At 37.3% G+C, this 15554-nt stretch overlaps 1 long non-coding RNA gene across 2 annotated transcripts; it reads left to right on the forward strand.

Annotated features, from left to right (window-relative positions):
• Positions 1–1929: 1929 nt before the first annotated feature.
• LOC116164420 lies at positions 1930–2764 on the forward strand. Of its 2 annotated transcripts, XR_004143896.1 has the most exons (3): positions 1930–1995; positions 2053–2401; positions 2527–2764. It is a non-coding gene; the product is annotated as an uncharacterized LOC116164420 (long non-coding RNA). The 2 variants fall into 2 exon arrangements; XR_004143895.1 differs by having other exon boundaries at positions 2053–2764.
• Positions 2765–15554: the final 12790 nt, after the last annotated feature.

The raw sequence follows: 15554 nt of genomic DNA on the forward strand, positions 1-15554 counted from the left end.
GAGTGGTTGTTGACTTTCTTTTTGTTCTGTGAGACAGCAAATATAATGAGCTTTCGAACGGTACACAAATTCTTGAAAAATATTCCTAAGTAACTTCGGAAATGCTTGCGCCCAATTACAGAGTGACCCGCATAATGCTTTTTAGAGGTGCCTCTGCAGAAGGTCTTAAGTCGTTCTATACTACTCCGGTATTTACCTTACGAATTAGGAAAACTGCAAAAAAAAGGAGAACCTAATTCGGAGTAGTCGACAGAATGCTTGAAACTGATCTAAAGAAATTCCCATCTCTGCCACAGATGAAAAATTCTTACCTCAGCTCAGGTTCAAACACCCGACATCCGGCTATTATGTAGCCCATCGCTCTACCACTGAGCTACTATAATCGGTTGGAGTTTTGTTATTTGCTTTCTTACCAATAGTGAGAGTAGAATTCCTTTTATTTTTGTGATTGCAAATTATATTGAAATTAGCCTTTATTTTTCTTGCTCCGTTTTTACTCTCTTTCTAATTCTTTTGCTCCTTTAATCCTTTTCTCTACCCTATAATTGAATGCTCGTTTATCTTTCACCCTGCTTTCTAGATTCTGTGTCTCATCTTTGGTTTCTTTGTAGCTATCAATAATCCTCTCGCTATTGCGCGCATGAGGTGCGGAAGTTTCAATTTTTGCAGCCAAGTTTATTGGGATTTATCCTCGTTCAATTGATATCAATAAAGCTCAAAAAATATATTATTTTGAGACCCGCCCATAGTTTGGGGATCTAAATATAAATAAATTATAAATATGTATAAATACACGCCGTCTTTATTTCCAAAAATATTTAAACAATCTTCCACTGTTTGTCTTATTTTCTCCTTAGCTTTCTCGACCACCAGAGGGCTATTTTCTAATTTTTGGGCACGGCTCCCTAACAGGAAAATAAAAGTTAGTAGCACCTGAAAGATAATCTCACACCAACATACCTATAGTAGTCTCTCCGTAAGCAGTCGCAGCCGTGGTTAGGGCTATTAGTTTCCTTTTTTTGGTTTGTTTTGTCTCTTTTGATTTATTTTATGTCCTTAACCACGTTACAAATTATAAAATACAATGTTTCAATTTATGTATAATGTTATTATACAGTATGTGATACCATTTTACTCATGTATTCTCTTTCAATCATATTTTTCTCCAATAATATGACATCAGCATGCATGGAAATGAGTACCTCATCAGTTTATGGCACAAAAAAAGGAAACCACTTGGTAGCTGACACGACAACGTGGAAAAATGTGTTAGCTGGGTCATCAAAATTCAAAGTCGCCGCGTGCGCTAGCGCGCGCTAAAGCTACGCTACACTTTGGACGCCCAGCTAACAGGTTTTGCCACATTTAAATATCAGCTGACAGTTATTTATCCTCTTTTTACATTGTACACTATTATATATACCATTTTCAGCTTTGCGAAAATGGTCCGAAAAACAATTTTTTACGTGTTTCTTAGTCTCTCGCCATCTTAAGCCACGCTTTTGAAAAAGCTGACGCCCCTATCGTGGATAGGTTATGGATCAAAAATCTATAGTAGAAAGATGAACTTTGCGAAAATGGTCCGGTCAAATAGGACGCTACCTCCCGGACTATAACTACAAAACTGAAGTCAAATTTCAAAAGTTTAAGAGTAAGTTACCTATAACCTGTATCGTGTTTGAATTTCTTTATTTCAGTATATTAAATTACTTTTTCTATTTCGCGTTGTTTATAGCTCCATTAGGCTGCAGTCCCATTGATCAATCGTCAGCGATCAACGGCGATCAACCAAAAAGCAAGCGTAGGCGTACAAACGGGGTTGGTCCTACTGCTTCGTTCGTTAGAAACCAAGCAGCATCATTTGTCATCGACTTGTTTGATTTTAGTCTGTGAACGCACAAACTTAGATTTCGTCCTTATCTGCGTAAGTAAATGTACAATTATTGTACACTTTGACGGTAACAGCTCCATCATGTGTATTGACTTTGATACCAGGTAAATTGTGGGTTATGATGTTGTGTTCGGCACTATTTATATTTCCTTCAACTATAGCACTGGGAACGGCACTTTCTACATGTGTTGATGTACATCCTTGTGCAAGAATCCCATGTAATGATGAGGATGATTTACTTGCTTGGGCAAGAGTTCCTGCAACTTCCACTTTTCGTTGAACCTACGTTTCAATATATCCTTCGGCAACCGCGGAGGACTTCCACCCGCCATGTCGTTTAATGGTGACCAAGTCACTACCGCTGTTAGCTAAATGTGAGACACTTGAACGCCGGAAACAGTGCCCAGTGTATTGTGCCGGATTGGCTAATTGTAGAAACTCTGCAATCTTTCGTGGCGTCTTGCCCATTGTATTGATTCCGATCGAAGTAGTAATGCAGCGACCACTACGGTATGTTACAAAGAATCGTTGATGGCAAGTATTAACTGGGCGTATGCTGCTATATTTTTTTATAATATCAATCCACAATTTCTCGGTGATGACAAACTCTCTCATTACATTTGTTTTTGTTTTAGGCACCGATACAACAACAATATCATTTTTATATTGGATGTCGCCCAGTGCCATATTAGTCAGCTCCTCGCGTCTGCATGCCCCACTGTAGCCCATTATTAAAATAACCTACAACGAGAATACAAACAAGATACTCCTGTAGCTAGTACCTACCCACTAGAACAAAAAATTCTACTTACTTTTGTATCTAAATAATGCTTGTCGTCAGCCTCCTGAATAAATCGATTAATTTGCTCTAAATCTAAAATTTTTGATTTTTTTGGCTCATAGCCTTGCGAAAATCTTTTTAGCAGTGCTTGTAACTTGACGTATCTTGATATATCTACATTTTTATGCACATTTAGGTAGGATCGTAGCATCGAATACATTGACCATAATGACGATGGCTTTTTCAAATGAGTTTGTAATTCAAAATATGCTAATAAAACATTCTCCGAAATGTGTTGGGCTTTATTTTCTTTACACCACTGGTCGAATTTAAGGTATTCCTTTTCATATTTTAGTTTCGATTTCTGCGGAAGCAAATTATCTACGGTACTGTTTGCTATTTCCCGCAATTCAGGTGGCGTGCAAGTTATGATTTCGTGCTGCTCTTCCATTTCTATTTCACAAAAATTGCATATCTGCGCAAAAATTGAAACTTCAAAATTTTCAATTTGAAAAAGCGAACCAGTGCTACCAACTTAACATTTACAACTAATGTGAAGTAGTACAGAATGTTGAACTATTTTTAGTTTTTTACAATAGAAATCACGCGAAATAGAAAAAGTAGTATAAATACCTCGTTTCATAAGCCGTTTTATCGCACTTGTCCTTTGGAAAACTCGCCGCTACGCGGCTCGTTTTCCAAACTGGACACGTGCGATAAAACAGCTACTTATGAAATTTGTTCTTTAATATACTATTTCCTACTACAACAGACGTTTTAAGGTATCTGCCCACTACACCGTACCGTATCATGACCGTACAGGCACGGAAAATATACGATACGGACTACTATACCCACTAGACCGTATCATACCCGTGCGGAACGGTTATAGTGACCGGAGCATCCGCGTATCGTATCCGTACGGTTCCCGTTGGCTCGGTTACACTTTTAAACAAAAGCGTCAGGAAGAGGGTGCGAAACGAAAAGTCGAGGGAGAATACTGGGCATTATTTAGACCTAGTCGACGACGAAAAAAATGTCATGTACTTCCGTATGTTCATCATTTCTGCGCCTGCGCGCACCGGTTTGGGACCGTCACGTGCTATGCACGGAGCGTATCGGCACCGTCAAAATCAAAATATTCGTTGACGCTCCGTGCATGGCACGTTACGGTGCTGGTCGGTGAATAAACGGTCTAGTGGGCACAGTCCCATACTATTCCATGCAAACAATATTTTTTGCCTGGTACGTTCCTATTACGGTCATGGTATGATACGTTGTGGTGGGTAGAGACCTTTAAGTGTGACTTAAGTGTATACGTAGTAAGTTTTTTATTTATTAAGATATTTAAAATGAAATTTTGTAAGTATGTAGGCACCTCGAATAAAAGTAAAACTAATGCCGATTCAAAAAATTTGTTTAACAAGCTATGCTGATCTGGTGGAACAGAATCAACCCCTTAAGATATTTTGTAAAAATGATGTATGTGTGAAGGATCGTTCGGTATTCAGTTGTAGGATTTTTGTAATTGAAATTAATAATTCTTTACTTGGATTCTTTACTAATACACGTCTCTACTTCCATGACTACATTGCAGTGTTGTCACCTCTCTTACACCTATCCCTACATTATCCACAATCAACTAGATTTCTCAGAGTTATTACAGAAGCATTCATTTAACATTCTTAGGCAAAAAAATTTCCCGGACCCCATTCCATTTTACGCTCCTACAGCACATGCCAACATTTTCCGTAGATCTCCAATTTACCCAATGTGCACAAGTTTTGATATACAGTGTGTCCCAGATCGGGTGGGATTGCATGGGTAACTTTGTTATTATTAAGGATAGAGAATTGGTTAAATGGGCAATGTTTTGCAGTTTTAGATGCTTATTTAAAATTTCCTTTTGGAAATTCAAAATGTCGCATAGGTTCGACGTAAATTGAAAAAAACTAAAATTGGTCATTTCCTTGAATGTCTTATATCATCGAAAGTATAAGAGATATAAAAAAAAGTTTTATATAAAAGTGACTGTCTTTGATACGTTTAATTTAGAATTGATGTCAAAAAAAAATTCAAGATGGCTACTTTTGAGGAACATTTACCAACTTCCTAAAGTTAAATAGGCGCCATATGGGATTTTTAGATTACTTGATAGATTTTTTAATTCTCTTTTCAACGAGCCATCATAACATAAGATTGAAAATAAGGTACCAGTTATATTAACGGTTTTTGTATTTTAATCAAGTAGTCTGTGACGAATAAAAAAAAACAAAACAAAATCTATTCGAGGCAATTCTCTATCTTTAATAATAACAAAGTTACCCATGCAATCCCACCCGATTTGGGACACACTGTATATCTCCACTCTGCGATATAACTACAGGAAATTTTGCGGATATATACTAGAACCCCCGAGTTAAGATACTAGAGTAGTTTGAATGTTAAGTTTATTAATATTCGTTTACGAGTATATTAGTTTACTGTTTTCCCAACTATTACTGTTTCATAAATATATTTCTTATAAGGTTATAGTTTAATTTGTGTATCTTTATACATGGTTATTCTATTTTTTTGCGTTTACGTTAACTTTTATTTTAAGATTAATACTGTTATTACTTATTAGTCTTGATAATTATTGTTACTTTCGGCAATGTTTGCTATTTTTGTTATTTTTTCTCATTTTGCATTTATTATTGTAGCTATGTACTTTAATTGTAATTTTTCTACATTCTTAGTCTTAAGCCGCGTACTGACTTGAACAAATTTGCGCGCACGAATGTTTGTGCGTGCAAATTATTTTATGTCATGGTTTGTGCGCGCACAACCCTGAGCCAGTCGTACTCCAATAAGACACATGCAACTATGAACGAAAACTAGTCCTAACCAAAGAATATTACTCTTTGTCCTAACTGAGCATGCAAAACGCTCTGATGTGAATGTAACACCGACAAGAAACGGATACTATTCGTGTGCGAATACTTGTTCGCGCACGTATATACTTTTGTCTGTACCGACTTGAGCAAATTTGCACGAATAGCGTTCGTGCGCGCACGTTTGCTCAAGTCAGTACGCGGCTTTAGGGTAGAATTCATAGATATTACTTCAGTTAGACTTACACTTTACTAAGTGCACACTTAGTTTAGTTTTAAGTGGAACGTATATTTACTGCTAGTATTCCTGCTTAACTGTCCGTATTTCGCGCGTTACTATAGCAATAATGCAGGGACGAACCGATAAGAGGGGGAGGCACCCTCTTATTTATTTATTTATTTATTACCCCTCTCTTATTCTGGGCCCTCAACAGGCTTGCGCCCAATTACAGAGTGATCCGCATAATGCTTTTTAGAGGTGTATCTCCAGAAGGTCTTAAGTTGTTCTGTACTATAACTCCGGTATTTACCTTACGAATTAGGAAAACTGCAGGAAAACCTAATTCGGAGTAGCCGGCAGAATGCTCGAAACTAGTCTAAGGTAATTCTCATCTCTACCACAAATGAAAAATTCACCTCAACCCAGGTTCAAACACCCGACCTCCGGATTTATATAGTCCAACGCTCTACCACTGAACCATAAAGTCGGTTTATGGAGACATTTCTTTGAATATTAACTATAGATGCATTTAGTAAAGAAAAACATAGTGCACATAGCTATAGCCTTTTGGGAAATACTGATCAATGCATGCGGAAAATTCGCTAGAGTTACTTGCCTTAGGGCGAAAATCATTTTGCTTGTTTATTTACTTTTCGTTGTTGGAAAATGAAGTCACATATCGGAAGGTGCTAGTGCTACAAGGTGCCATGTACAGATGTAGGTATGCAAAATACTATTGAACGTAATTTAGTAGAAGTACCAATATTGTAGCGTTTCTTTAGCTTGGCTTTTCGCATTTCGAAAGTTGGAAAATTTTTAACATCCCCCCCCCCCCTTTAAGAAACCCCTCCGTCCGTCCATGCAATAATGTCATGTGTCACCTTAGCAATTATATCTTTGAATACCACTAAGTCCACGACGCTAAGTATGAGTAAAGTGTAAGTCTAACTTAAGTAATAGCTATGAATTCCACCCTAAGTCTTCAAATTGGCGTGTTTTGCTTTTACAGTAAATTCATTATTTTTTTTAACAAGTGGGGAAATGCATTACGCACACTCTCGGTGGAGGTCTGGAGTATTGTGGGACTCCCCCATTGTCGGAGCATACCCATTCTAAAACCCCATCTGAGGCTTCGGCTTCTAAGGTCATTAGCCTGTATACTAATTTCTTTTTTTTATGTCATAGTTACGATATACGCGCAGAACAAAATGCATCAGGTTACATTTACTCTCGAAAAAAAAACAAAATTTAAGAATATCACAGTATGTTTGCTATTCCAATTCTATGGATGAAAGCTAGAGTATTTTTGCATGGCTCTTTATTTTTAAAGTTATCTTCCCATGTCGGATTAATATTGAAAAGTGCACGTGCATCAGAATATTGTGGACAAACATATATATGTCGTAGTCTTTTAATGAAATCAGTCATTTCACGAAACGCCTAGCCATTTATATGAAACTGTGCACAGTGTACTTTCCAGGACCAAGCGATTGGATTCCCTTCCCATTCGAGATCGATAAATGGTATCCCTTATCGATCTAGAAGCGGAAGGAAAAATACCCCACACGTACAAATTTTCAGCGTTTCACTAAATGACTAGGCTTCGGACTAGGCTTTTCGTGAAATGACAGATTTCACTAAAAGACTACGACATATATAATGTGATCTGTACAATCTAATCAAGTTCAAACGCCATACGTCGATATAAAATAGCAGATCCAGTGGCGTTGCGTGGCCATTGTCGCCCAGGGCGGAATCATAATTTGCCGCCCCTTTGACGTCATAAAAATATTGATTAAAACGTGTTGTTGACAAAAAAACGTAATCATACGAAAGAACTAAAAGAAAAATATTTATTTCAAAACCATGTAATGCACATGTCTAGCCTGTGTTCAAACGTATTCTATAAAAATAACGTCTAGTATAAGTCTTAAATTAAAATTGTAGAGTCTTACGGCCAGCAAAATCACTTATAACTTCGTCAAAATTATTTTGGTCCATCACACTTTGTTCTATTGAGAAAATGGCCAAATCGCTCAATTTTATGGTGCTCGTGGTAGATCTCAAGTAATTTTTTTAATTAATTGCTAGAACTCGCATCGGACAGGGACGGACTGTATGCAAAAAAATATGCGCGCGCGGGACGAGACGAATAAATTACTGGTATTGGGAGGGTGGGACATTCAATGTATGTAAAAGTGGATAAAGACTAACTTCTTGAAACATTTGGTTGACTGACCGCATAAAATATTTTTTCCGCATGTAGTACGGACCGACGGCGGTTAGCTTTCAAACGCGGCCCACTTGTGATTTAAAGGATTCAAACAGCCGGGACGTTTTGCCGCCCTCCTAATGGTGGCGCCGGGGGCTCGGGGCAGTTCGCCCCTCCCTTCGCTACGCCACTGGCAGATCCAGACTCGGTTTAATCCTGTTCAAAGCTGTATCAGACTCCGACCACTGATACTCCAGCGCTCATTGATTTTAGTCTAACGTTTGTAGTACCGTATAATATTAATTAAATGTTAGATTAATATTAACATTCTCCGCGAAGAAGTCATGAGTCGATTGAAATAGAAAAAGTGACTATAAAATCTGATGAAAAAACTCGAATGTACTGTAATTAAACCGAATTGTGCGCTAAATACTGGCGGTTTTTAATTTCATAAAAAAGCTGTAATTTTGGGAATGGTAGGACTAGAATTGAAATTGTCCCGCAGAATTTTCCAGGGAATTTTCCCTTTCGTTTTATACAAGAAATTAAAAAAATTTCCGCTGTTGTGGAGCTTGTTTCGTGTGTAAAGTGGAAGGGGGAGAATGTTATCTCTCGGAAGCAAAAGTGGAAGTGCTCTTGTTTTTGGTGGTCCAAGTTTCAACACTTGCTTAGCTTCCTTGTTCCCTATTTGGCATCGCCATAAACGAAATAGCTATAGGTGTTGAGGAGACAATTGATAAATGTCGCTGTATATTGGCGATCTAATGATTTGCTGCTATTCAGGAAAGACGGTCATTACCATAACGCGACAACTACAAGCACTCATTAACATAATTTGTAATATATGAAAAGACTGTCGGGTATATGTGCTGTTTGAGGAGAAGACAAAGGTTGTCCACTTTTGTCGACTACGTAAGCCGCAGTATGATCCTATGTTGTCCATCAGTGATCGTCCAGTCGTCAGTGTCTTCTAAGAAGTCAAGCTCCTTGGACTTAACATTGACAGGGAGTTACGTTGGTCAAAGCATTTAGTAAGTGTTACAACGATAGGCAGAAAATCATTAACATCATGAGAGTTCTAGCTCATCATAGGTGGGGAACTCACCCTAAGACCATAGTAGACATTTATAGGGCACTCATCTTATCAAGGATGGACTACGGGTTTATAGTGTACGCTACATGTAGCAGTAATACTTTACTTGGGGAACTTTGCAAGATCCAGAACCTGGCTATTCGTTATTATCTGGGGGCTTATCCAACGAGTCTGGTAGCATCGCTCTACGTCGAGGCAAATATTTCCCCTCTAACTCTTCGCCGGAAACAGATCGTCGCGTCGCCAACTATTATTTAAAAACAAGGTTGAACGATAAATAATCATACAAATTTCAGACCGAAAATAAAATGTAAAGGCTGTATCTATCTGTTTGAAAACGGATTGTCGAAAAAGTATACTTACAGGGACAATTAATTGAGAGTAGGTACGTTTCGGATCCGTCGGTGGGGTCAAAACTTCAAATACGAATTATTTCCAGAATACGGTATTTCGGAAGAGAGTACTTTCAAAGGGAAGGTGGATAGCGGATTTTATGAACGCGATTCGCGTCAGTGGGTTCAAATGTCAAAGAAATAAATAAATTAAGTTTAAAAAAAATTGTCTATTCTCGAGTTAACGTGATGGACTAACAGACAAAAGATATGATTTCATAAAGAAGGATTTCATTTTTTAATGCACCATGAAACAAATGTAGTAATTAAGAGGCGAAAGTTGTTTTCTAAATATATTTATTGTTACAGAATGTCCTCCAGCCGCAGACGGCATGGACAGGTTTGCTTGTCCAACCCCTGATCGACAAGGTCGATATCATTGTATAGACGATCATGTTCTTTGTGATGGCTTCATAGACTGCCCTACAGGCGAAGATGAGGACCGTCAAGCTTGTATGTTTTACAAAACGGTAGGTATCAAATTAACGTAATAAATCCGTAGTGAGATAACGATTAATTATAAATAAAATTATTTTATTTCATTATACGGTGTGTCTACTGATAGTCCGAGAGCTGGTAGACATTTGTGGGTAGGTATTTGAGGCACGCTGAAAACTTGTTTAACACTTCTCCAATAATACCCAAACACAGAAATGCAGAACTGGCTGAGGAGTGGCGGGGCTAATACTTTGCCAGGGGCCTTCAAAGTTTGAAAAAAGTAATGTCTATGATTTGTGAATCAATTTCAGACATACGCTAAAACGCTGCAACAACTATCAAGTAGGTATGCGAAATCGATAAAAAATCTTGTCTGAAATTGATTGACAAATCAATGACGCAGGGCCATGGGATTTGATTTGAAATGTATACTGGCCGCAATAAATACATGAACACCTAGTGTACTTTGATCACTTTTGACGAAATAAGTTTCAGATGAATTGTCTTTATTTCGGCATAAGAAACGATGAAAATTTCAATTTGATACAATTTGTAATTAAATTTCAGCAGCTTATTACAATGACGTTTCCAAATTTATCAATTTCAGGAACTCTAACTATATAAGTACATTTACCACGGCGCTTTAAAACTAATCCCTGAACCCACACTGGTTTATTGGGTACACGATAATCTTTCACCAACATTTCTTCACCCGGTTCATAACGCACTGCACTTTTTCCCTTATAATGTTTGCACTGCTTAATCTGACTAGTTTTAACCCTACTTGTTACAATTTCGTTTGGCTTAATTAAACTAAATCTATTTCTTAAATTCCTACCTAACATTAAATATGCGGGGGATACTCCTGTTGTACAATGGTTAGTGTTTCTATAGTCAAACAAGAAATTACTTAAAATTATATTTAAATCAAGTTTGGTGTTTTTACCTAGTGTATTTTTAAGTGCATTCTTAATAGTCTTAACCGCATTTTCTGCGGCTCCATTACAATGAGGGGAATAGGGAGGTGAGGTCATACATTTTATTCCATTTTTAAAAATTGTTTAAATTCGAGAGATTCAAATTGGGTACCGTTGTCTGAAACTAACAGTTTAGGAAGGCCATATCTTGCAAACGTGGTACGCAGTACCTGAATTGTGGAACTACTGGTAATTGTAGTCATTGGAAAAACTTCGATCCACTTACTATGAGCGTCTAGAATTATGAAAAAGTGTTTGCCAAGAAATGGTCAACATGTAGTCTCTCCCAAGGAGAATTTGGCCAGTTTCATGGAGATAATTTTGCTTTTGAAGGTGACTTTTTATGTAATATACATGATTGCAAAAATTTAGCAGTATTCTCTATGTCCTTATCAATATTTGGCCACCAGAAATACGATCTAGCCATACTTTTCATTTTTACTACACCCATATGGGTTAAATGTAATTGATTTAAGAGAATGCTCCTTAATTCCGTGGGAATAACTAACCTATCTTTCCACAAAAGGCAATCATCTTCAATGGTCAATTCATTTCTACGAATGAAGTACCATTTAAGATCACTCTTATCATGTTTCAAACTAGCATTTTCAGGCCAACCATACCTAACCCGTTTTACAATTTCTGTTACAGTTTCATCTTGTTGAGTTTTATCTTTAACCAGGGGGGTAACCACTCGGGCTGAAACGTACATGGATTGCGGAAATCCTAAGATTTCGGCAAGATTTCCGAGATTTCGGCAAGATTTCCGAGATTTCGGAGGGATTGCGGAGAATTCGGTGGGATTGCGGGGAATTCGGTGGGATTGCGGGGAATTCGGTAGGATTGCGGGGAATTCGGTAGGATTGCGGGGAATTCGGTTGGATTTCAAGGAATTCAGAACGGGAATTTAGTAAAACGTAGGTGATTTATTAAGTAGTAATCTATCCAAACATGTTTCTAAATAACATAAAATTCGAAAAATACATACTTATTGTGTGTTGTACAAGCTTTCTATGACCTGTTGTGATTGTAAATAAATCCACATTATTTGTAAAGATTCCGTAAATAGACGGCCTTTCATGCTCTTCCAGGAGGCTAGGTAGAACGTTCTTAGCAAAGTCTTCTAACTTTGTAAAATCTGCGTCATCGAACATCGATAGGGAATGAATATTGTCAAAACCATTATACATCAACAATCTGCTCAGATACTCCGGCAATGAAAAATTGTCTAATCCAATTTCTGCTGTAATCTTCCCATAAATATTATTAGGACATTTTTCTTGAATATTCGTCATGTTCTAGAAACTCTGATGGAGAAAATATATATGTACACGTTTATGTAAAAGACAGGGTAAAAGAATAACGAAAATGCAGTGTATTACAATCATAATAAGAATAATACTGATAATTGGCAAGAATGTGGTTAATCCATGGGTTAATCCGTCAACATTTAAATGCAAAATAAACCGACGAACAGCCATATGATCTACATTGAATGGTGTACAGGTCGATCACTCAAAACCTTCCCCTTCCCCTTCTTTCTGTTGCCATCATGTCTTAAACATGTGTTAAATACTAAAGCGTAATTTACGTCTTAAAGGCTAAAATTAATTATTTTATGTTTTTAAATATTTACCTCATGAATCTGTTAATTTTGTACAATTTGTCAACGATACAATGTAACCCGTCTTCAACGTTTAACTTTTGCTCCGTCTTCAACGTTTTACCTTTGCCGTCTTCAACGTTTAATTTTGCCGATTTGATTTAACGTCCGGATGCTCGCCTCGAATATTCAGGGAGCCTCTCCGGTTTTATAGCCCATAGATAGGAGTTTAAATGTGTTCGTCTCGTCTTCAACGTTTCACCTTGCTTAAGATTTGTTTGTAACCTTTTAAACACTTAGTCTACTACTTGAAAATGGCTTTTTAGCCGAAACTAGTCGTAATTTTGGTAATTTGTTAAATAAAATTTTCATGGGGAAGGTTTTGAGTGATGGACCTGTACACCATTCAGTGTCCAGTCAACCCATTTTGAGAGTAATTTACACACCGATGGATACTTCAGATAATATGATCTACAGTTTAAAAACTATTAACATAATTTAAACCTAAATTTAATAAAACGGCAGGTAAAATTATTAACGTCAAACTCACCTTGCCAACTGTAAATGTCTGATAACGCACCTATATGGCCACAAACACACACACAACTCTTATTATTCACCGTGCACACTGTTTAATAAATAATAATGTAAGTACCTTATTATCACTGCACAATAACTATATAAACAACCATGCGGCAGGGGAACTTGATGCACTACGTACACCTATATTGCTTTTTAACACGTCCACTTGCACTTTTGCCATATCACGTGCAAAACATGTGTAACTCTAATGCCTTGTACACATCTACGCTGCAACGTGTAATGCAACGTGTAATGCAACATGTAATGCAACCAATGTGGACAGATGTTGCACGTTGCAGCTCTTGTTGCAAAACGTGTTCGCTCGCGATCCGATCATTGTCGGTTTTTGGCGCGCCATCAAAGGAAATTTCAGTTGCAGTGTGGACGGCGTTTATCATGCATGTGCATTCGTACAAACTATATATCCGCGCATTTAATTGAATCAAATATTCAAAGTCTGAACTAGACATGCGAATGAAATTTTTATATTGACCGCTTAACTCCTGGGATTTAAGATCTAACATCAAAGTAGCTCCACATCGTTTTTTATATATGTCTGTTCTCCACCATCTTCGCGATTTTTTATCAGTCACTAATTCTTGCATTATAATGAAAGCACCACATGCTAAGGTAAAATGTTGTAACGTCTCAAGAAGTTGAGCGTCCATGTTCACGCACGAGCATACACTGCAACAGTGCAACAGCTGTGGAAACGATATTTACATGAGTTCGCGCCAAATTGTTGCACTACAAAACAAATTTCGTCCACATTGCATTACATGTTGCATTACACGTTGCATTACACGTTGCAGCGTAGATGTGTACACGGCTTAACGTGCATGCGCTATACCCAGATGGTAAAAAGATTTCGGTGAGATTGCGGGGATTGCGGCGGGACTTCGGCAGGATTGCGGGAATTCGGTCTGATTGCGGAGACTTTCGGCGAAAATTAGTACATTGAATTCGGCAGGATTGGCGGGGATTTCGGTGAGATTTCGGTGAGATTTCTGGGAATTCGGATTGATTGCCTTGAATTCGGCAGGATTGCGGGGAATTCGGCAAGATTTCGGAGGATTTCGGGGGATTGCGGCGGGATTTCGGGCCAAATGTACAGTGATTTCGGGAGTGGTTACCCCCCTGTCTTTAACTAACTTAAAATCGATAGGAAAATCATTGTTGGTTTCAAAAAAATTACAATAATCAAAATCAGATTCCTCAGTTTCCTGTGACGGAGAAGGTAATCGAGATAAACTATCCGCCATATTGTGTTCAGAACGAACAAATTCGATCTCATAATTATAATTCGATAATATTACTGCCCATCGTTTTAAACGATTTGCACAGAATTGAGGTATACCTTTCTTCGGATTGAAAATAGAAATTAAAGGTTTATGATCAGTGACTAAAGTAAATCTTTTAGCATAAAGATATTGATGAAATTTTCGAAGCCCAACAATTATCGCTAAACCTTCCTTTTCTATTTGACTATATTTTTTCTCTGCTTCATTCAAAGACCGTGATGCATAGGCAATAGGTTTTTCACTTCCATTCTCACATGTGTGAGAAAGGATTGCACCTATACCGTATTGTGATGCATCCACAGACAAATTAATTTTCAATTCTGGATTGAAGTGAACCCGAGGGGGTAACCACTCTAGTGAAAACGTACACGTATTTCTAGAAATCTGGAAATCACTTGCGATTTTTAAGCGATTTCGTTGATTTCTCGAAAACCACTTGGGATTTCTGGTTGATTTCCTGGAAATCACTTGCGATTTCTCATTGATTTCCCGGAAATCATTTGCGATTTCCCTATATTATGCAATGATTTCTATAATTTCTTTAAAGTTACATAGGATTTGTGGCGTGTGGTGGTGTTGTAAGGTAAAAAAAGCAAGGCAAATACGAACCTAGTGGTATAATATTTGTAGATACGTATGTCACTATGTACCTTTTTGGTCTGCAAATGAAATCACACCTAGATTGCGTTGCATTTTAAAGTTCAGTTTGCAGATAATGAATAGCTAATAACTATTAATAAAAGTATTTAGTTAACCAGCCTTTTCTTAAGTGCTCACAAAATAATAAGAATAATATTAATATTATATTTAGTAAATTTGCACAATAATACCATTTGCCAAAATCTTTGAAAGCATAGCATAAATATCTACCATCATCTGTTTTGGAATCGAATGTTAATGTATCGCAATATTAGATCTGATAAGCACTCTATCGTGATCTTGACTTCACATCGACAAAACAAGTAAAGAAAACCTTTCTAATGATGTTGGTTGTTCTCTATCCAATAATATTATTAAAACACAACAAGAGAAGATACAAAGATATAAAGATTTCGCTATAGAAATTAAACGAGTATCTTATCCAAGTTTTGATAATACCAATAGTAATATTAGCAACTGGTATAATATTTCTAGAAACCTCTATGGCTACCTGAAAATCTCAATTTACCTGACGGACTAATTGCAAAAAGC

The sequence above is a fragment of the Photinus pyralis genome, unplaced genomic scaffold (assembly GCF_008802855.1).
Source record: "Photinus pyralis isolate 1611_PpyrPB1 unplaced genomic scaffold, Ppyr1.3 Ppyr1.4_LG2, whole genome shotgun sequence".
NCBI classification, from domain to species: Eukaryota; Metazoa; Arthropoda; class Insecta; order Coleoptera; family Lampyridae; genus Photinus; species Photinus pyralis.